The sequence below is a fragment of the Vombatus ursinus genome, unplaced genomic scaffold (genome assembly GCF_900497805.2).
Source record: "Vombatus ursinus unplaced genomic scaffold, bare-nosed wombat genome assembly UNPS02004573.1, whole genome shotgun sequence".
Classification (NCBI taxonomy): Eukaryota; Metazoa; Chordata; class Mammalia; order Diprotodontia; family Vombatidae; genus Vombatus; species Vombatus ursinus.
This window is the reverse complement of record NW_020944351.1, coordinates 3,111,679-3,132,064: the sequence shown is the minus strand read 5'-3', so window position 1 is coordinate 3,132,064 and position 20,386 is coordinate 3,111,679.

Sequence of the window (20,386 nt, the reverse complement as noted above, 5' to 3'; positions counted from 1 at the left end):
GAAAATAATTTCTAATCATGCCCCAAAAGTCATCACTCTGTGTATACCCTGTGACCTGGTGATACCACTACTAGGCCAATATCCAAAAGAGATCAAAGAAAGGGGAAAAGGACCCACACATAAAAAAATACAGTGGGTTGTTTTGTGGGTTTTTTTTAGAGTAAGTAACAAAGAAGTGGAAACTGGAGAATTGTTGAACAAATTTTGATACATGAATGTAATAGAATATTACCAGAAGAAATTTTAAAAAAGGACAGTTTCAGAGAAACAGAGGAAGACCTACAGGACTTGCTGCAGAATGAAGTGATCATTTCTAGAATGACAATATTGTCAAGACAAACCACTTTGAAAGACTTAAGAACTTTGATTAACCCAGTGACCAGCCATGACTCCAAAGGACTCCAGAGGGGATATACTATTCGTCTCCTGACAGAGAGGTGATGGGCTCAAGGTGTATAAACTGACATACACTTTGGGACATGACCATAGTGGGAATTTGTTTTTATTGACTGTTTATTTATTATAAAGGTGTTGCTATTCTTTATTTCAAATTTGGGTGGAGGGATGAGATAGGAGAGAGAGAAAATAAATACCTGTTAATTGAAAAAAAGTAAAATAAAAAATTAGATAAAAAGAACAACCGCAGGGAAGGTCTGTGGCACGGAGGGTGGGGGCAGATGAATGGGGAGTAGGGGTGGGGTGAGAGGGGAAAGCAGCACAGCACAGGTGGGCATACCAGGGCAGGTCCAGCCCCAGCAAACCAGTAGCAGGCCCTGGAGGTGACTGGATCAGCTGAGGCAGCAGCAGCTTCTGGAGCTCTCAGACTACAGACTGCAAGGAGTCAGACAGTTGGTCAGAAGGAGATTACAAGGGCCCCTCTGCTGGCACTGGGTGCCGGACTCTGTTGCATTGCCCATACTTGGATCCAGGTCCCAGTTCTGGGTGGCAGTCCCACGGTGAGGAGGAGTACTAGCATGCCAGAGCCTTTGGGCTGTGGGGCAGCAGGGACCCTGGTCACAGTTCCAGGGTGGAAAAGAGTACTTGTGGTCACTCAGAGACCAGAGCACAGATCAGGAGAGTAGTAAACACAATTCTCCCTAGATCATACTGCCTTGGAAGAACTGAAAACTTACAGACCTCACTCCCTAGAACTAGTTCTGAGAGCAAGCAAGAAAGGCCTGTAGCAAAAGGGAAAAAAAGGGAGAGGACCGTGACACCTCCACCCCAGGAGGGAGAGAGAGCACAGAGCCCCACTTTAATAGAGTTAAAAGTCAAGAAATAGGCTGGAAAATGAGCAAACAACAACAACAAAAGAACTTGACCATAGAAACTTCTATGGTGACAAGGTAGATCAAAACATAAACTCAAAAGAAGACAATAAAATCAAAACTGCTACACCCAAAGCCTCACAGAAAAATGTGAATTGGTCTTAGGTCCAAAAAAAGAAATTCTGGAAGAGCAAAAAAAGGACTTTAAAAATCAAATGAGAGAGGCGGAGGAAAAATTGGGGAAATAAATGAGAGTGATATAAGAAAATCATGGAAAAGAGTCAATAGCTTGGTAAAAAAAAAACAAAACAACCCTGAAGAAAATCACACCTTAAAAACAGAAGAGGCCAAATGGTAACAGAGGCACAAAAATCTACTGAAGAGAAGAACTCCTTAAAAAGTAGAATTGGGCAAGTGGAAGCTAATGACTCCATGAAATATCAAGAAACAGACAAAGTCAAAAGAATGAAAAAAATAGAAGAAAATGTGAAATATTTCATTGGAAAAACAACTGACCTGGAAAATATATTGAGGAGAGTTAATTTAAGAGTTATTGGACTATCTGAAAGCCATGATCAAAAAAGAGCCTAGACATCAGCTTTCAAGAAATTGTCAAGGAAAACTGCCCTGATATTCTAGAATCAGAGGGTAAAATGGAAATCAAAAGAATCCATTGATCACCTCCTGAAAGAGATCCCAAAATGAAAACTTCCGGGAACATTTATAACCGAATTCCAGAGCTTCCAGGTCAAGGAGAAAATACTGCAGGCAGCCAGAAAGAAACAATTCAAATACCATGGAGCCACAGTTAAGCTAATACAAGATTTAGCAGCTTCTATATTAAAGGATAGGAGGGCTTAGAAAATTATATTCCAGGGGGGAAAAGGAACTGGGATTACAACCAAGAATCACCTACCCAGTAAAACTGAGTATAATATTTCAGGGGGAAAACAGACATTTCAAGCATTCCTAATGAAAAGACCAGAGCTGAATGGAAAATTTGACTTTCAAATACAAGACTCAAGAGAAGCATAAAAAGGTAATCAGGAAAGAGAAACCATAAGGGATTCAGTAAGGTTAAACTGTTTACATTCCTACATGGGAAGATGATACTTGTACCTCCTAAGAACTTTATCATTATGAGGACAGTTAGAAGGAGAATAGATAGGTAGAGGGCACGGATGTGAGTTGAATATGATGGGATACTATCTAAAAAAATAAAATTAAGAGGTGAGAAAGAGGAATGCACTGAGAGAAGGGGGAAGGGAGAGGTAGAATGGGGTAAATTATCTCACATAAAAGAGGTTGCAAAGAGTGGAGGGGAAGATGAAAGAGGTGGGAGTGGGGAGTGCATGAACCTTACTCTCACTGGAATTGTCTCAAAGAGGAAATAACATACATAGTCAGTTGAGTATAGAAATTTATCTCACCCTACAGGAAAGTAAAAGAGGAAGGAGATAAGAGGAGGGGAGGGTGGATTGGGGGAGGCAGTAATCAGAAGCAAAACACTTTTAAGGGTGGACAGGGCGAAAGTAGGATAAATGGGAAAAATGGGATGGAGGGAAATACACAGTAATCATAACTGAAAAAAATTACAGCAAGTTTCTCAAATGTATCGAGAACTAAGTCAAATTGATAAGAATACAAGTCATTCCCCGAATGATAAATGGTCAAAGGATATGAACAGTTGTTTTCAGATGAAGAAATCAAAGCTATCTATAGTCACAAAAATGTTCTAAATAACTATTGATTAGAGAAATGCAAATGAAAACAACTCTGAGGTATCACCTTACACCTATGACACAAAAATGACAGATGTTGGAAGGGATGTGGGAAAATTGAGACGCTAAAGCTTTGCTGGTGGAGCTATGAGTTACTTTGCCTTGCAAAGTATATTCTGTATTATATAAATATAATATATTTTAATATATTCTATTATATTCTGTAAGCTTGAGCCCACTTTCCACAAGACTCTGTATACATTGGTAGGAGAGTGGGTCACAGACTTTTGTGGGATGTTTTGTATCAACCATAATAAATACTTTTTTCTTGCAGCTAATTAACTCCGGCCTACTAATTGATATCAATGGATAATAGTGAGTTGAAGCACATGAGTTGGGGGCTAGGGGAATCTTGGCATATAACATTAGAAAATACATCTCATCAACCTATTCCTGAGAGGAAATGTAGCATGTATGCTCTGGATAACCAGCCTACAAGTAGGGGTTGAGAGAGTAGCTCCAGAGGTTTTACTATAAGAAGATGTGTGCCAGACACTGATAAAAAGGTAAAAACAATCCTTTCACTCAAGAAGCTCATTCTAATGGGGGAGACAACATAAAAATAACCAGATGCATACAAGCTATACAGAGCATAAATAGGAGCCATTCTTGGAAAGGAAGACACAATAGCAGCTGGGGGAGGCACCTGTAAAAGATAACATTTGAGTTTAGACTTGAAGTAAATCAGAAAAAATACAAGGCAAGGGTAAAGAGGCAGCAACGGGAGGCATGAAAGTTCAAAGGCATGGAAAACAGGAGATGGCACATCTTGTGTGAGGAACAGCAGGTAGGCCATTGTGTCCGAATCTTCAACTACTTCACTTTTGTCTCCATATCCTTAGCACTTGGCTCTCAGTGCCTGACACAGAGCAAGCACATAATAAATGCCTGTTTATTGACGGCACACTCGCCATGGCACCATTTGGGCTTTGTCTAACTGGGTTAAGTTACCCATAGACATCTGATGACTCCTTTTGATCCTCACTAGATCTTTACTAGTGCTTGTTAAGCTTGGATGAAGCTGAATTTTCTTAAGTTAAGGGGTTTGTTTTAGAGTTCAGTTGGGACCCCGGTACCTAGGACAGCGCCTTGCACATCCTAGGCACTAATAAATGTTGACCATATTGAGTTCAACTGCATTGAAGTCACTCATGAAACCCAAGTGGATGTTAAGATGGGATATAAACAGCCTGTTAGATATGACTAAAGTATTATTAAACCCAGTTAGCTCTTCTTAAGAATCCCTGTATTTCAGGAAGCCTTATGAAATCTTGTCTTATTAAATGTCCTTAAATTCTGGTCAGGATTGTTTAAAGCCTGGTAAAGGCCAATTAATCTTCATTAAGTCTCATCAGGCATCACTGACTTTTGTTAAGCTTCATTAGGCCTCATTTTCACGAATTTTTAAGCTTTAGTCAAGCATATCAAACTCAATCAACAAATATTTAGTGAGAGCCTATTGTGTTCAGGTCATTGGGCTCTGGCCTGACCATGATCATGAGTTAGAGTTCCTACCTTCATTAAGCTTACTGTTTAGTTGGGTTGACAACACATGAAAATCCAAGTGGGTAAATAGAAACTTAAGAATTCATAGGGACATTGCAACACAGTTTTAGTGGTAGAAGAGACCATAAGTGTTCTCTAGTCAAATTTCCTCATTTTCCACATGAGGAAACTGAGACCTGGGCAAGGGTAAGTAACTTAAGATCACACATGTAGTAACTGGGTAGAACTTGGATTCAAGGTAGCTGGGTGGTACAGTGGATAGAGCGCTGGACCTGAAGTTAGGAAAACCTGAGTTCAAATCCTCCCTCAAATGTTTCATAGCTATATCACCCTGGGCAAGTCACTTAACTTCCATTTGCCTCAGTTTCCTTATCTATAAAATGGGAATAATAACAACACCCACCTCCCAGTGTTGTTGTGATGATCAAATGAGATTATACTTGTAAAGTGCTTAGCACAGTGCCTGTCACATAGAAGGTGCTTAATAAATGCTTGTTTCCTTCCTTCCTTCAAACCCAGGCCTCTGAATCCAAATCTATTACTCTTGCCACTGAACTACACTGCTTCCCCTTTAAATAACAACAAAAGATGGAATATGGGACCAGGCAAAGCCATAATAAGCATAGGACAGTCAGGGCTTTCAAGGGGCACTGACATCCAAGGTGGGTGGCATACTTTCTGCCTAGTCTAGTAAAGGATTAGTCCTTGCTTTAGGGTAAGGAGGATTTGTTATTGTTGTTCAGTCATTTTTCAGTCGTTTCCAACTCTGTGACCCCATTTGGGGTTTTCCTGGCAGAGATACTGGAGTGCTTTGCCATTTCCTTCTCCAGCCCATTTTACAGATGAGGAAACTGAGGCAAACAGGGTGAAGTGACTTGCCCAGGGTCACATAGCTAGGAAGTGTCTGAGGCCAGATTTGAACTCACTCAGGATGATTCAGGTGGGAAAAAAGAGGTCTTTCCAAGTGCCCTGGGGAGGAGAGAGAGTTTGTTCCCTCCCTGGGGGTAGCCCAAGGCCACATTCAGTCAAGGAGACCATTTAGGAGGCTGTTGTAACATTGGGTTACTCTCTACCACTCAGTCCCCTTTGGGGGGACCGCTTCCTCAGTGACTGGCACTGGCAGCATGTTCTCCCCTCAGTTGGCTGAGGTCTCCATTTGCAGTTTCCCCCCAACTCAACCGAATTTGCCTCAGATTCTGGTATTCCTACTTAGAGCTCTGACACCTAGCAGTCCTGAGGAATCTCCAAATGTCTGGCATCGAGTATCAGGAGTTTAGAAGAGCAAAAAGTGACTATGGGCTCCAGTGATATGTGACATGATATGATAAGTGAGAAGAACACAGAGCTGGGAGAGTCTTCTCTGCAGAGAGAAAGGGTGAGGTGACTGGTGTGGGCAAAGGCATGGAGCTGGGATAGTGTGGGGTGGTAAAAGAAGGCCAGTGTGAGCAGAGTAGGGAGCTTATTTAGGAGAACATGGGAGATGCAGCTGGAGAAGTTGGCTGGGGATAGATTATGGAGGCCTCTGGAGGTCAGTCTGAAGAGTCAGAACTCGGAAGCACTCAGCCAGGTGTGAGAAGGTAAGAGAAGGGTTTTTTACATAGGCATAATTGTAAAATCCCAAGATTCAGAGCTGGAAGGGGCTTCAGTGATCACTGAGTCCAATCTCTTCATTTTACAGATGAGGAAAGAGGCCAAGAGAAGGGAATGGATTTGCCTAAGGTGATCTTCAGGGATAGCATGGTATAATAATGATAATGATAATAATGATGATGATGATAGCTAGCATTTACATAATGCTTTAAAGTTTGCAAAGTGCTTTACATATTATCTCATTTGATCCTGATAACAACCCTACTAGGCAGGTGCTATTATATCCCCATTTTATAGATGATGAAGGAGAGGCAGAGAAAGGTTAAGTGACTTGCCCAGAGTCATGCTGCTGGTAAGCATCTGCTGAAGCAGGATTTGAACTCAGGTCTTCCTGACTCCAAGTCCTGTACTCAATCCTCTGGTATAGAAGGTAGCGACAAAGCTTGTAATCAGGAAGACCTGAGTTCAAATCCTGCCTCAGATACTAGCTGTAGGATCCTGGGTCAGTCATTTAACCTCTTGGGGCCTCAATTTTGTCATCTATAAAATGAGAGGGGTTGGAATAGATGATGTCTAAGATCCCTTATACCTCCAAACCTATTATCCTGTGGTCCAGGTTATAAGTAGTAGAATCAGGGTTTGAACTCAGGCCCTCGGACATCAGATCCCATATCCTTCCCACTACACCACACTGGTGGTACTCAGCCAAATGGATTAGAGGGTAGGGAGGTCATAGACTAGATTATGGAGGGCTGTGCATACTAATATCAACTCAACACATCTCCCAAAGGGATTCCATAAAAGGGTTTTGAGCAAGGGTAGGTGGGAAAGAGTGGCATGCTGGGAGTGGTGCTTTACAAAGATGAGGTTGCTAGAAATGTACAGGACTGTTTGGAAACGGAGTAGCTGAAGTTAGGGAGACCAGCTAAGAAGCTATTTTAGCAATGAAGGCATAGAGTAAGAAGGGCATGTACTAGGCTGGGGAATCTGGGGAAGGAAGAGGCAAAAGCAAGTAGATTGAGGAACCTACCTAGAGTTACCTTAGCATGGTGTCCAAAGGGGTATCTGCATAGATTTTAGGGGCTCCATGAACTTGGATGGGAAAAATTATATCTTTATTTCAATACGATTGGCTGCTTTTAGAATCTTGTGGGTTTTATTTTATGCATTTAAAAACATTACTTTAAGATGGGGCTGGGGACAGCTAGGTGGTAATAGAGCATGAGCCCTGGAATCAGGAGGACCTGAGTTCAAATCCAGCCTCAGACACATAACACTTACTAGCTGTGTGACTCTGGGCAAGTCATTTAACCCCAATTGCCTCACCAGAAAAAAAAAAAGATGGGCCTTCATCAGACTGCCCAGGACACATAAAAAGGGGGGTAAATAACCTCTGTCCTGGAGTTGTGACTCAGTTGTTTTCCGCTACAATAAAAAAACGCAGAGGTTTGGGATGCTGGGGTCCTCCTGAAGCTTTCCAAGTTTTGCTCATTACTAAAAAGAGTAAAAACAGCAGCTCCAAGTTAGATAGCTCTTTAAAATGTTGTTGTTATTGTTGTTGTTGTTCAGTCATGTCTGACTCTTTGTTGACTCCATTTGGAGTTTTCTTGGCAAAGATACTGGAGTGGTTTGCCATTTCCTTCTCCAGTTCATTTTACAGATGAGGAAACTGAGACAAATGGGGTTAAGTGACCTGCCCAAGGTCACACAGCTAGTAAGTGTCTGAGGCCAGATTTGAACTCAGGAAGAGGAATCTTCCTGACTCCAGGTCCAGAACTCTATCCACTTTGCTGCCAGTTTAAAATTTATATGTAGGAACATTAATTTAGAGCTGAAAGGGATCTCAGAGATCACCTAGTTTGACCCCCTCATTTTTTAGATATTTTATTTTTCCCCAATTACATGTAAAAGCTAAACCCCCTCATTTTATTTTTTCTTTTTATTTATTTATTTTCTTCAACATTCACTTTTATAAGATTTTGAGTTCCAAATTTTTTTCTCCCTCCCTCCCCTCCCTCCTCCCCAAAATGGCAATCAATCTGATATAGGCTATACATGTACAATCATATTAAATATGTTTCCACATTAGTCATGTTGTGAAAGAGAATCAGAACAAAAGGGAAACACTGCAAGAAAGAAAAAAAAGAGAGAGAAAATAGTGTGCTTCGATCTGCATTCAGACTCCATAGTTCTTTCTCTGGATGTGGATAGCATTTGCCATCATGAGTCTTTTGGAATTGTCTTAGATCATTGTGTTGCTGAGAAGAGCTAAGTCTGTCAAAGTTGGTCATCGTGCAATGTTGCTGTTACTGTGTACAACGTTCTCCTGGTTCTGCTCCCTTCACTCAGCATCAGTCCATACAAGTGTTTCCAGGTTTTTCTGAAATCTGCCTGCTTATCATTTCTTATAGCACAATAGTATTCCATTACATTCATATACTACAACTTGTTCAGTCATTCCCCAATTGATGGACATCCTATCAATAACCCCCCCATTTTAAAGATAAGAAAACTGAGGCTTTACACAAGGTCCCACAGAGATGGGATTTGAATTCAGGTCTTCTATTTCTACGTCCAAAGCCATACCAGGATGACTTTAACCTCATTTCTTCACAATTAACCCATTTTACAGATGAGAAAACTGAGGCGCAGAAAGGTGAAATGACTCGCCTAGGGTTACACAGTATCAGAAACAGAATTTAAATCTGGGTTTCCTTGACTCCAAAGCCAAGGGTCTATCTTTATCCTAATGGGGCTTAAGCCTCTGTGTTATTTAACGGTCATCTCCTCACCCTTAACCGTTCTCTTTGGCTACCTCCACCCTTCCAGAAACTTGGGCTGCTCACCTGGTTCCCCTAGCTCTAATAAGTGAATTTCTACCTCATCTTGACAGGGCCCAGTTCTTTGAGTTCTTTGTCCCGCTCCCTAAAGGAACTGTGTGACTGGTTAGCTAATCTGATAAAATAGTGAGTATTAATGGTTTAATATTGTCCCCTTTCCCTTACCATATATTCATTTTGTCAGGGGCCTTCTGGAGTCATTGCCTTAACTCAAAGTGGCAACTTCAGTGAAGTGGGCCTTTGGAGCAGATATTTTGGAAAAGGGAGTGAACGGCCATTTACTCTGTGGATGGCTGTATATGGGGGTGCAGGAATGGGAGAGCTTGAAGAGAGGCATTTGTGGTTGAACGTGGCACAATGAAAAGAGTTCTCGACCTGAACTCAGGAAGATCTCAGTTGAAATTCTACACCAGACACTTACTACCTCTGTGACCTTAGATAAGTCATTTAATTATGGTGTGCCTGAGTTTCCTCTGTAAAACGAGGGGTTGGAGTGGATGGTGTCTGAGGTCCCTTATAGCTCTAAATCTATGATCATGTGATGAACTAAATCCCAAATAAGAGAAACACTTCTGCGATGGAAATGTAACTGTGATTTTGTATGCATTTTGGCGAATTACAGCTTTAAAAATATGTTTGTCCTCAGAATAACTCAGAGCTCGAAGATATCGTCATGGATATGGATTATACTTATAATTATATTGTATTTGAGATAACCCTTTTTTGAAAAAGAAGTTTTATAAATTGATCTCAAGAAGCCATATATCACATTTCCAGATCACTGCCTGGCTGATATTTTCAGTTCTAAGTATCAGTGTCCAATCTTCACTGATCTCCAAGAAGACCTGAAATCCAAAAATCATTCTTCCTTTATACTCGAGAATAACAACTTGAATATTAAAGAAATTCATGCTTACTTATTTGGAATTTCAAAGAAATCACATCATGGAACTGATGGAAGTCATTTAAGTTTTTTGAATTATTGGAGGTTATTGAAATAATAATTCAATATTGAATAGAATTTATTTCTTTAGCAGGTATTTTCATCCTTGGGCCCAGTTCATCCTAAGTTGAGAAAACATTTGGGAATTGAGAAAATAGGAAAGCATGTCTTTCATTCCAAATCTATGAAGTAATAGAAGATAACTACTATAAAGTATTTTCAGTTTTTCATACTGATTTGGTGTATGCTCTCTCTCTCATATATGTATTTATGTATGTATGTATATACATATACATACATACATACATGAATGAAAAACCCCAAGTGAGTAAAGAATGCTTATTACAGCCAATTGAATAGGTTCATTATTATGTGTTTCTTATATTCTGCAGAGAGATGATGAGCTAGACTAAGAATTGCATAGCAGGAAGACAGCAGGCTGGGTGGCATTTGGGAAACTTCTCAGCACTTTCAGTGATCTTAAGTTACTCCTTGAAACAAAAATCCATCTTTTTAAAGCCCTACTTTCCTTATACTGAAGCTACATGGATGCAAATCATGGAGTAAAATCTCTGAAAATGTAAAAAAATATGCAGATCATTCAAAGGACAATGGGAGAGAAATACGGTGAGAATATTACCAATATAGTTCGTTGTTGTCCTTTGTTCTCGAAGAGGACCAAAATGACATCACCATGTTAGAGTCAAATTACAGTGTGTCCAACTCTGGCTGATCAGACCAATATGAGCTAGGAATGCTCTACCACAGGACAGGTACAAATAATCCATATGAACATTTAGAGTGGATTTTCTAAATTTGCACATCTCATGTTTCCTTTGAGCTATTTCAGTTCTGCTTTGCTCATGGAGCACAGCACCTTCTTTGATGAGGGCATGCCATGCTGGGCAGTCCTGTGCCAGTGTCTCCCATGTCAATCAATCAATTCCAAATATATTACCAATAACACATAGCATAAAAGATATAACCCAGGAGGTGTATGACTGGAAAGGGATGTGGATTGGTCATGTAGCAAGAGGAAGGGAAAACAAAGGGATGGTTTGAGTGCTTCACTGGGACCCATGAAAGTTTTATTTTTTTTAGGCGATTGGGGTTAAGTGACTTGCCCAGGGTCACACGGATAGTAAGTGTCAAGTGTTTGGTCTGAGGCCAGATCTGAACTCAGGTCTTCCTGACTTCAGGGCCAGTGCGCTATCCACTGTGCCACCTAGCTGCCCTGGTACCCATGAAATTTAAAGTGTCCTAGAAAGAGGAACTTCCAGGAGCCAAGATAGTGGAGTAAGCAGTAAATTGCCACAATTCTCCCATATTCACCTCCAAACAACCATAAAATAGCACCCCAAAACAAATCCTGAAACAGCAGAACCAGCAAAAAAAGCAAATCTTTTAGCCCAAGAAACTTGGAAGATCCGCAGTAAAGGTCTGTCTCAGGTAAAGGGGAGTGAATTCCAGGACAGGAAGAGTTCCAGCAAACCAGCAGCAAGCCCCACCTCAGGAAACCACCAGGAAATCCTGAGCACCAGTGTGATGGAGAAGGCAAACGCCAACACCAGGACCCCACACGTGCTTTAGGGGAACTGGCAGAGTACAGCTCAGAGAACCACCACATGTTTCAGTGTAGCTCAGGCAAATAGGCATCCTCCAGCATGGGGAGAAAGTAGGCCAGGCTGCCACTTGCTTCAGTGTAGCCATGGGAAAATGCAGAAACACCCCACTGGGCCTCAGGACCCCAGCTCAGCACCAGGTAAACTGCCAGATGCCTACCACCTCCAGCAGCACCAGCCATACCCCACCCCACCCCATCAGCATAGCACCAGACACTAGGGTCTCCTAGGGGCCTTAGGGTGACATCAGTGCAACACCGGACAAAAGCCAAGGCCTGAAGCCACTGGCACAAGAAGTCTGAGATCCTAAAAAAGGGAAAAGACCTACCTGTGCAAAAATATTTATAACAGCCCTATTCGTGGTGGCAAAATATTGGAAACTGAGGAGAATCAACTGGAGAATGGCTGAACAAGCTGTGGTATATGAATGCGATGGAATATTATTGTGCAATAAGAAATGATGAGCAAGCAGATTTCAGAAAAACCTGGAAAGACTTACGTGAACTGATGCAAAGTGAAGTGAGCAGAACCTGGTAAACATTGTACACAGTATCAGCAACACTGTGTGACAATCAACTATGAATGACTCAGCTATTCTCAGCAACCCAATGATCCAAGACAAGTACAAAGGACTCATGAAGGAAAATGATATCCACATCCAGAGAAAAAATTGATGGAGTCTGAATGCAGATTGAAGCATTTTTTTTCACTTATTTTATTCTTTCTCATGTTTTTTCTTTTCCTTTTGACCTGTTTCTTCTTTCACAAGTGTGATGAATATGGAAATACGTTTTATATGATAGTACATGCATAAACTATATCCAACTGCCTACCATTTTCAGAAAAGAGGAGGGGAGGGAAAGAGGGAGAAAAATTCAGAACTCAAAGTCTTATAAAAATGAATGCTAAAAATTTTCTTGATATGTAATTGGGGAAAAAATAAAATACTATTCAATGAAAAAAGAAGACCACCAAGATTAGGAGGGAAGCAGAAAACTGGGAAAGAATTTTTACAACCAGTCTCTCTGATAAGGGCCTCATTTCTAAAATATATAGAGAATTGAGTCAAATTTATAAGAATACAAGTCATTCCACAATTGATAAATGGTCAAAGGATGTGAACAGGCAGTTTTCAGATGAAGAAATTAAAGTCATCTATAGTCATATTAAAAATGCTCTAAATCACTATTGATTAGAGAAATGCACATCAAAATAACTCTAAGGTACCACATTACACTTATCAGATTGGCTGACATGACAAAACAGGAAAATGACAAATGTTGGAGAAGATGTGGAAAAATTGGAACATTAATGCATTGTTGGTGGAGTTGTGAACTGATCCAACCATTCTGGAGAGCAATTTGGAACTATGCCCAAAGGGCTATAAAAATGTGCATACCCTTTGACCCAGCAATAGCACTTCTAGGGCTGTATCCCAAAGAGATCATAAAAATGGGAAAAGGACTCACATGTACAAAAATATTTACAGCAGCTCTTTCTGTGGTAGCAAAGAATTGGAAATTGAGGGGATGCCCATCAATTGGGGGATGGCTGAACAAGTTATGATATATGAATGTAATGGAATACTATTGTGCTATAAGAAATGATGAGCAGGCAGACTTCAGAAAAACCTGGAAAGACTTGTATGGTCTGATACTGAGTGAAGTGAGCAGAACCAGGAGAATGTTGTACACAGTAGCAGCCACATTGTGTGATGACTGACTTTGATAGACTTGGCTCTTCTCAGTAATGCAAGTATCTAAGACATCTCCAAAGGCCTCATGATGGAAAATGCTATCCACATCCAAAGAAAGAACTACGGAGTTTGAATGCGGATCGAAGCATACTATTTGCTATTTTTTTTTTATTCTGTTGAATTTTGTTTCCTCTTTCTGGTGGTTCCTCCTATTGGTTCTAATTCTTACTTACAACATCACTAATATGAAAATATGTTTAATAGGAATATATATGTATAGCCTATATCAGATTGTGTGCCGTCTTAGGGAGGGTGGTGGGGAGGAAGGGGGAGAAAAAATTTAAACTCAAAAGCTTATGGAAGTGATGGTTGATAAATCAAAATAAATTAATTAAAAAAAGAAATAAACAAATAGGCAGAATTCTGCTTAGAATGCAGGAAACAGGAAAAAAACCTGGAAAGACTTGTATGGTCTGATGCTTAGTGAAGTGAGCAGAACTGGGAGAACATTATACACAATAACAGCCACGTTGTGCGATGACTAATATTGATAAACTTAACCCTTCCCAGCAATACAAGGATCTAAGACATCTCCAAAAGTCTCATGATGGAAAATGCTATCCACACCCAGAGAAAGAAATATGGAGTTCGAATGCAGATCGAAGCATACTATTTGCCATTTTTTCTTCTGTTTGTTTTGTTTCCTCCTTCTGGTGCTTCCTCCTATTGGTTCTAATTCTTCCTTACAACATGACTAATGTGAAAATATGTTTAATAGGAATGTATATGTAGAGCCTATATCAGATTGCATGCTGTCTTGGGGAGGAAAGTGGGAAGGGAAGGGGAGAAAATTTAAAACTCAAAAGCTTATGGAAGTCAATGTTGAAAACTAAAAATAAATTAAGAAAAAAAAATAAAAAAAAGACCTAGAAAAAGGTTTCTAGTATGTTGGGTAAATCCCCTGTAGAGGATTTACTGGAGGACGTGGACAAGAATTGCATATTGTAAGAAGCCATGTTTGGGTTGTGATCTGTACCACTGGAGGGTATGTCTACATTAAAGAGATCAGGGATTCACTAAAGTATTGAAGAATTAAAATAGCTAAAAAATTAGGGAACTGGACTCAGATGGGTCCTTTAACACGTACCAGTCAGTCTATCAATGTTTATTAAGTGCCTACTAAGCACCAGGCACTGTGCTAAGTGCTGGGGGTACAAAGAAAGGCAAAAGACACTCCTTGCCACAAGGAGCTCACAATCAAATTGAGGAGGCAACGTGAAAACAACTATGTTCAAACTATATGTGTGTATACATATACATATATATATGTCTGTATATATATGTGTGTGTGTACATATAGCTATCTATACACACAAATGTGTGTGTGTACATATATATATATATATATATACATATACATAATTGGAAATAATCAATAGAGGGAAGGCACTAGAAAGAAGAAGGATCAGAAAAGGCTTCTTTTCCAGTTCTAGGACCTGAAGGGAAGCCAGGAGGTAGAGATAAGGATGGAGAGCATTCCAGGCATGGGGGACACCAGTGAAAATGCCTGGTGTCTAGAGATGGAGTGTCATGTGAGAATAGCAAGGAGGCCAGTGTCACTGAATCACAGAGTACATGGGAGAGTGGTTGCAAGGTATAAGAAGACTTGGAAAGGTAGGAGTGGGGCAGGTTGTGAAGGGTTTGAAGGGTCAAATAGACGATTTGTGGTGTGGTGGATAAAGCACCAGACCTGGAGTCAGGAAGACTTGAGTTCAAAATCTGGCCTCAGACACTTTCTAGCTGTGTGACCCTGGGCAAGCCACTTAACCCTGTTAGCCTCAGTTTCCTCATCTGTAAAATCTCTGCCAAGAAAACCCCGAATGGGGCCATGGAGAGTTGGACACAACTGAAAAATGACTCAACAACAACAACAACAACAACAGCAAGTATTTGATCCTGGAGGTAATAAGGAGCCACTTGAGTTTATTGAAATGGGGGCAGGGCTGACTGTGTCAGCCCTGTGCTTTTGGAAAATCACTTTGGCAGCTGAATGGAGGATGGACTGGAGTAGGGAAAGACTTGAGGCAAGGACACTAATCTGCTGGCTCTTGAAACAGTTCAGGGGTGAGGAAATGAGGGTGGTGACAGTGTCAGAGGAAAAAAGTAGGCATATTGAAGAGATGTTGCAAAGGCAAAATTGACAGGCCTTGGCAACAGATTGGAAATGGAAGGTGAGAGATAGTGAGGAATCCAGGATGACACCCTAGGGCGCAAGCCTGGGAGACTGGGAGCATGGTGGTGTCCTTATCAGTAACGGGGAAGTTAGGAAAAGAAGGAAGGGGTGGGAGAGAAAGATAATGAGTTCAGTTTTGGACATGGTGAATTTAGGATATCTAGAGGACATGCAGTTTGAGATGGATAATAGGCAATCGGAGATGAGAGTCTAGAGGTTAAGGCTGATAAGTAGATCTGAAAATAATCAGCATAGAGATGATATTTAAAACCATGGGAGCTGATGAAATGACCAAGTGAAACAGTGTAGAGGGAGGAGAATAGGGCCCAGTATAGAGCCCTTAGAGGAATCCATCTTTAGAGGATGGGACCTGGATGAAGATTCAGCAAAGAAGAATGAGGAGTGGTCAGAGACAGATAGGAGAACCAGAACTGTGTCATGGAAACCTAGAGAGAAGAGAGTATTCAGGAGAAGAGGGTGATGGACAATGTCGAAGGCTGCAGAGAGGTCAATAAGGATGAGGGTTGAAAAAACATCATTAGATTTGGCAATTAAGAGATCATTGGTAACTTTGCAGAGAGCAATTTCAGTGGAATGATGAGGTTGGAAGCCAGAATTTAGAGATTTAAGAAGAGAGGAAAGAAAGTGGAGGCACCAACTGGAGATGGCTTTCTTAAGGAGTTTAGCCACAAAGGGGAAGACATATGATAGGATGATAGCTAGTGAGGATCAAGGGAGCGTTTTTTTTGAGGATGGGGAAGACATGGACATATTTGTAGGCAGTAAGGAAGCAGCCTGGAGATAAGGAGAGATTGTAGAAAAGTGAGAGGGTGGAGATGATGGAGGAGGAAATCTACTGAAGAGGATGGAATGGGATAGGATCATTTGAGCATGTAAAGGGATTTGCCTTGTAAGGAGGAAGGCCACCTCCATGTGAGACAGGTGCGAAGGAGAAGATAGTGACAGAAAGTATCTGGGTAATGAAATGAGGAAGAGGGGAGAAGAGGGAGCTCATGGTGAATGGCTTCAATTTTTTCCATAAAATAGGAGGCAGAGTTCTCATTTGAAAGGGTGTAGGGAGCCATGAGAGGCTTGAAAAGGAATAAAAAGATTTGGAAGAGCTGTGGAGAGTGGAATAGTGAGATAATTAGGGAAGTGTAAAAGCGTTGCCTTGCAGCAGTGAAGATTCATTTGAGGCTATGTAACATAGATTTGTAGTGGACTGAGTCAGGACTGTTTTGTGATTTTTCTCCAGCTTCATTCATGTGTAGGAGTAAAGGAAATGGAGAGTAGGAGTGATCCTAGGGCTTGGTAGGGCAAGACTGGCAATATGAGGAGGCACTGGACTTAAAGAAGACCTTGGTTCAAAATCTGCCTCAGACGCTTGCTAGCTATGTGAATCTGAGCAAGTCACTTAACATCTCTATGGGTCAGTTCCCTGGTGTGTAAAATGAGGGGGGGGGATGGGACTTGTAAGGTCTTTTTCAGCCCTAAATCTGTGATTCTATGGTCTTATTGCGATTAGAACTCTCATTCCAAAGTATCTGCAAGATTCAACTGGAATCAACATTATTTTAACTTTTTCTTTTTTGTCAAAACAAATCCAATATTTAGGTCCAGTTGGATCTTTCTTTTTCTTTTAAATTCAATTTTATTTTTGTTTTCAGTTCCAAATTCTTTCCCTCCTTCCTTCCCCTCCACTCCCCATTGAGAAGGGAAAAACCCCATTGCAAAAATGTATAGTCAAGCAAAATAAATTTCCATATTAGTTATGTCCCCAAAAATAAAAAAAGAGAAAGAGGAAGAAAAGGAAGGAAGGAAGGATGGAAGAAAGAAAGAAAGAATTAGAAAGAAAGAAAGAAAGAGAGAAAGAAAGAAAGAAAGAAAGAGAAAGAAAGAAAACATGCTTCAATTTGCATTCTGAGTCCATTAGCCCTCTATCTGGAAGTGGATAGCATGTTTCAGCATGAGTACTTTGGAATTGTGGTGAGTCATAGTATTGATCTAAGTCTTTCAAAGTTGATTATCTTTACAATATTGCTGTTATTGGGTAGACTTGTCTCCTGGTTCTGCTTACTTCATCAGTGAGCATCAGTTTTGCATCAGTTTATACAATTCTTCCTGTTTTTCTGAAACTACTTCCTTCATTATTTCTGATAGCACAATAGTGTTCCATCGCATTCATATACCATAACTTGTTCAGGCATTCCCCAACTGATAGGCATCCTCTCAGTTTCCAATTTCTGGTTACCACAAAAAGAAGTGTTATAAATATTTTTGTATGTACGGGTCCTTTTCCTCTTTCTTTGGTCTCTGTGGGATATATAGATCTAGTAGCAGCATTATTGGGTCAAAGGGTGTACATAGTTTAACAGCTTTTGGTGGCTAGTTCCAAATAGCTTTCCAGAATGGTTGGACCAGTTCGAAGCTCTATCACAGGTGCATTAGTGTATCTGTTTTGCCACAGCTCCTCCAGGATATCATTTTATTTTTTTTATCTTAGCCAATTTGATGGGGATGAGATGGTATCTCAGAGTTGTTTAAATGTGCATTTCTCTAATTATTAGTGATTCAGAGAATTTTATTTTCTTTTCCTTTATTGAGAAACTTGCAGCAAAATTTTTCTCCCAGTTTCCTGATTTTCCCCCTATTTTTATTTGCATTGGTTTCATTTGTATAAAACCTTTTTTTAAAAAAAATTTATGTAATCAAAATTGTCTGTTTTGCCTCCTTTTAACCTCTTTATTTTTGGTCATGAACTTAACCTGTCCTTAGATCTGACAGATAATTTCTTCCACGATCCACTAAATTGTTCATAGTATCACCCTTTATGTCTAAATCATGTACCCATTTTGAGCTAATCTTGGTATACAATGTGAGATGTTGGTTTATACCTAGTTTGTCAGACTACTTTCTAGTTTTCCCAACAGTTTTTGTCAAATAGTGAGTTCTTGACCCAAAAGCTGAGATTCCAGTTGGGTCTTAATGAGGATAATAATAAAGTGAGACACTTCCCCTCAAAAGATTCTTAAGAATAAATGGAATGTCCAGTCTTTCACCTAGAGATCCTATTGCTAGGAAAACAGACAAAAAAAGTCAAAGATAAAAAGGGAGACTGACCATATACCCCCCAAAATATTGATAGCAGCACTTTTTGTGACATTAAAAACCTGGAAATAAAGTAGATGTTCATCAACTGAGGAAATGCTTAATAAATGCTTGTTGGCTTACTGACTGAAAGGCTAAAGAAGCTATAGTACATGGATGTAATGGGAAACTGGACTGAGCTGATGCTGAGGGAAGTTAAATAGAACCAGGAAACTAATATACCAAAGGACTAGAATAATGCAAATGGAAAGAACAATAATAACAAAATAATTAAAATTGAATGCTGCAAATGTATAGTTTGGTTCCAAAGAAGAGAGATGAGAAGACACTTCCCCCTGCTTCTTTTCTGCGGTGAGGGAACAAAGGTAAAGGGCTCTGTATATGATGGAAGATTTTTTCTGATATGTTGGTTAGTTTTGTAGACTTTTTCCCTTCCTCTTATACTTATAAATCTGTTTTTATATATTTATTTTATGTCTTTTTATAAATATGTTCTATCACTTCTCTCAGTCCTCTAACTGTTCTTATGAAGATGGGGTGAAGATGGCAATTATCTTCTGGGCTTTAGTATTGTGAAACACATCAGGTCTTTATCACTTCTGTAAATTAGGAATTCTGATGATTTATTTTTAGAGGAACACCTCTATGTCCCCTCTAACCTCATTTATATAACACAATTCAGAACTTGATGTTATACCTAACAGGCTTGTGCTATCATAATGGTCCCTTGATTATCACTGCTGTACAATAATACCATTAATGCATTCTAATCAGTCCCCAGGGTAGCATCATGAAACCCTAGCATGATGTCGCTTGTGTGGTTGCCAAGCAGATGGTCAGCTACCATCCAGATTAGGGCTCGAGCTCCAGAGGTGTTAACTCCACTGACGTTGGCTTCCCATTTTCTGTGCAGGCAGAAACATTGTTCCTATGGAATTAACTGTCCCGTGTCACATTGTTCTGTCTAGTATTGCATTTTTCACAAAACTGATGAACAGATCACAGGATTTAGAGTTGGAAGGAACCTTAGAAACCATCTAATCCAAGCCTTTGATTTGAGAAAGGAAACCATTCTGTTGACTCTAATCATGTTACTTTGGGTATACCTGTGGAGTACATAATTATATGTTTATTCTGTAGCTCTCCCTTTTATTGCTTGCTAATTGTTTCATGGGCTTACGTCATTTTGTACTTGCTACCCCCAATTGTTTGGAGGCAAGGACTATGATTTCTCTGTCTCAGGTATCCCTCGTTGATGGGCACACGACAGAAAAGATTTCATGCTCTGCTAGATCTGTGATTTCATCAGTGTGGATGCTCCTACCACCAGTGTAGATACCACACCTGCCTGCCCCCTTCACCTTATCTTGTGTCCTTTTCCGTATTTTTTCCCTAAGATCCCATAAAGAATCTGCCAAGGCTCATAGACAAGATAATACTTATATCTCTCCAATTGATTCTCTATCCCAATTCTGACAAGAGGCTGAACAAAACTTTTTTCAAGCCTCACATCCCTTCCTGCTCCCGCCACTCTCCTGGCAGATGACTTCACCTTTATTTTTTAAATTAATTTTATTTTTGGGAGGCAATTGTGGTTAAATGACTTGTCCAGGGTCGCACAGCTAATAAGTGTCTGAAGTCAGATTTAAGGTCCTCCTGACTCCAGGGACAGTGCTAGATCTGCAGCGCCACCCAGCTGCTCCTATGACTTCACCTTTAATGAGAACACAGAGGCCATTCATTGTGGCCACCTCCTTCTCCTCTTGTCTTCATTTTACAAGGCCTTTACATCAACCCCC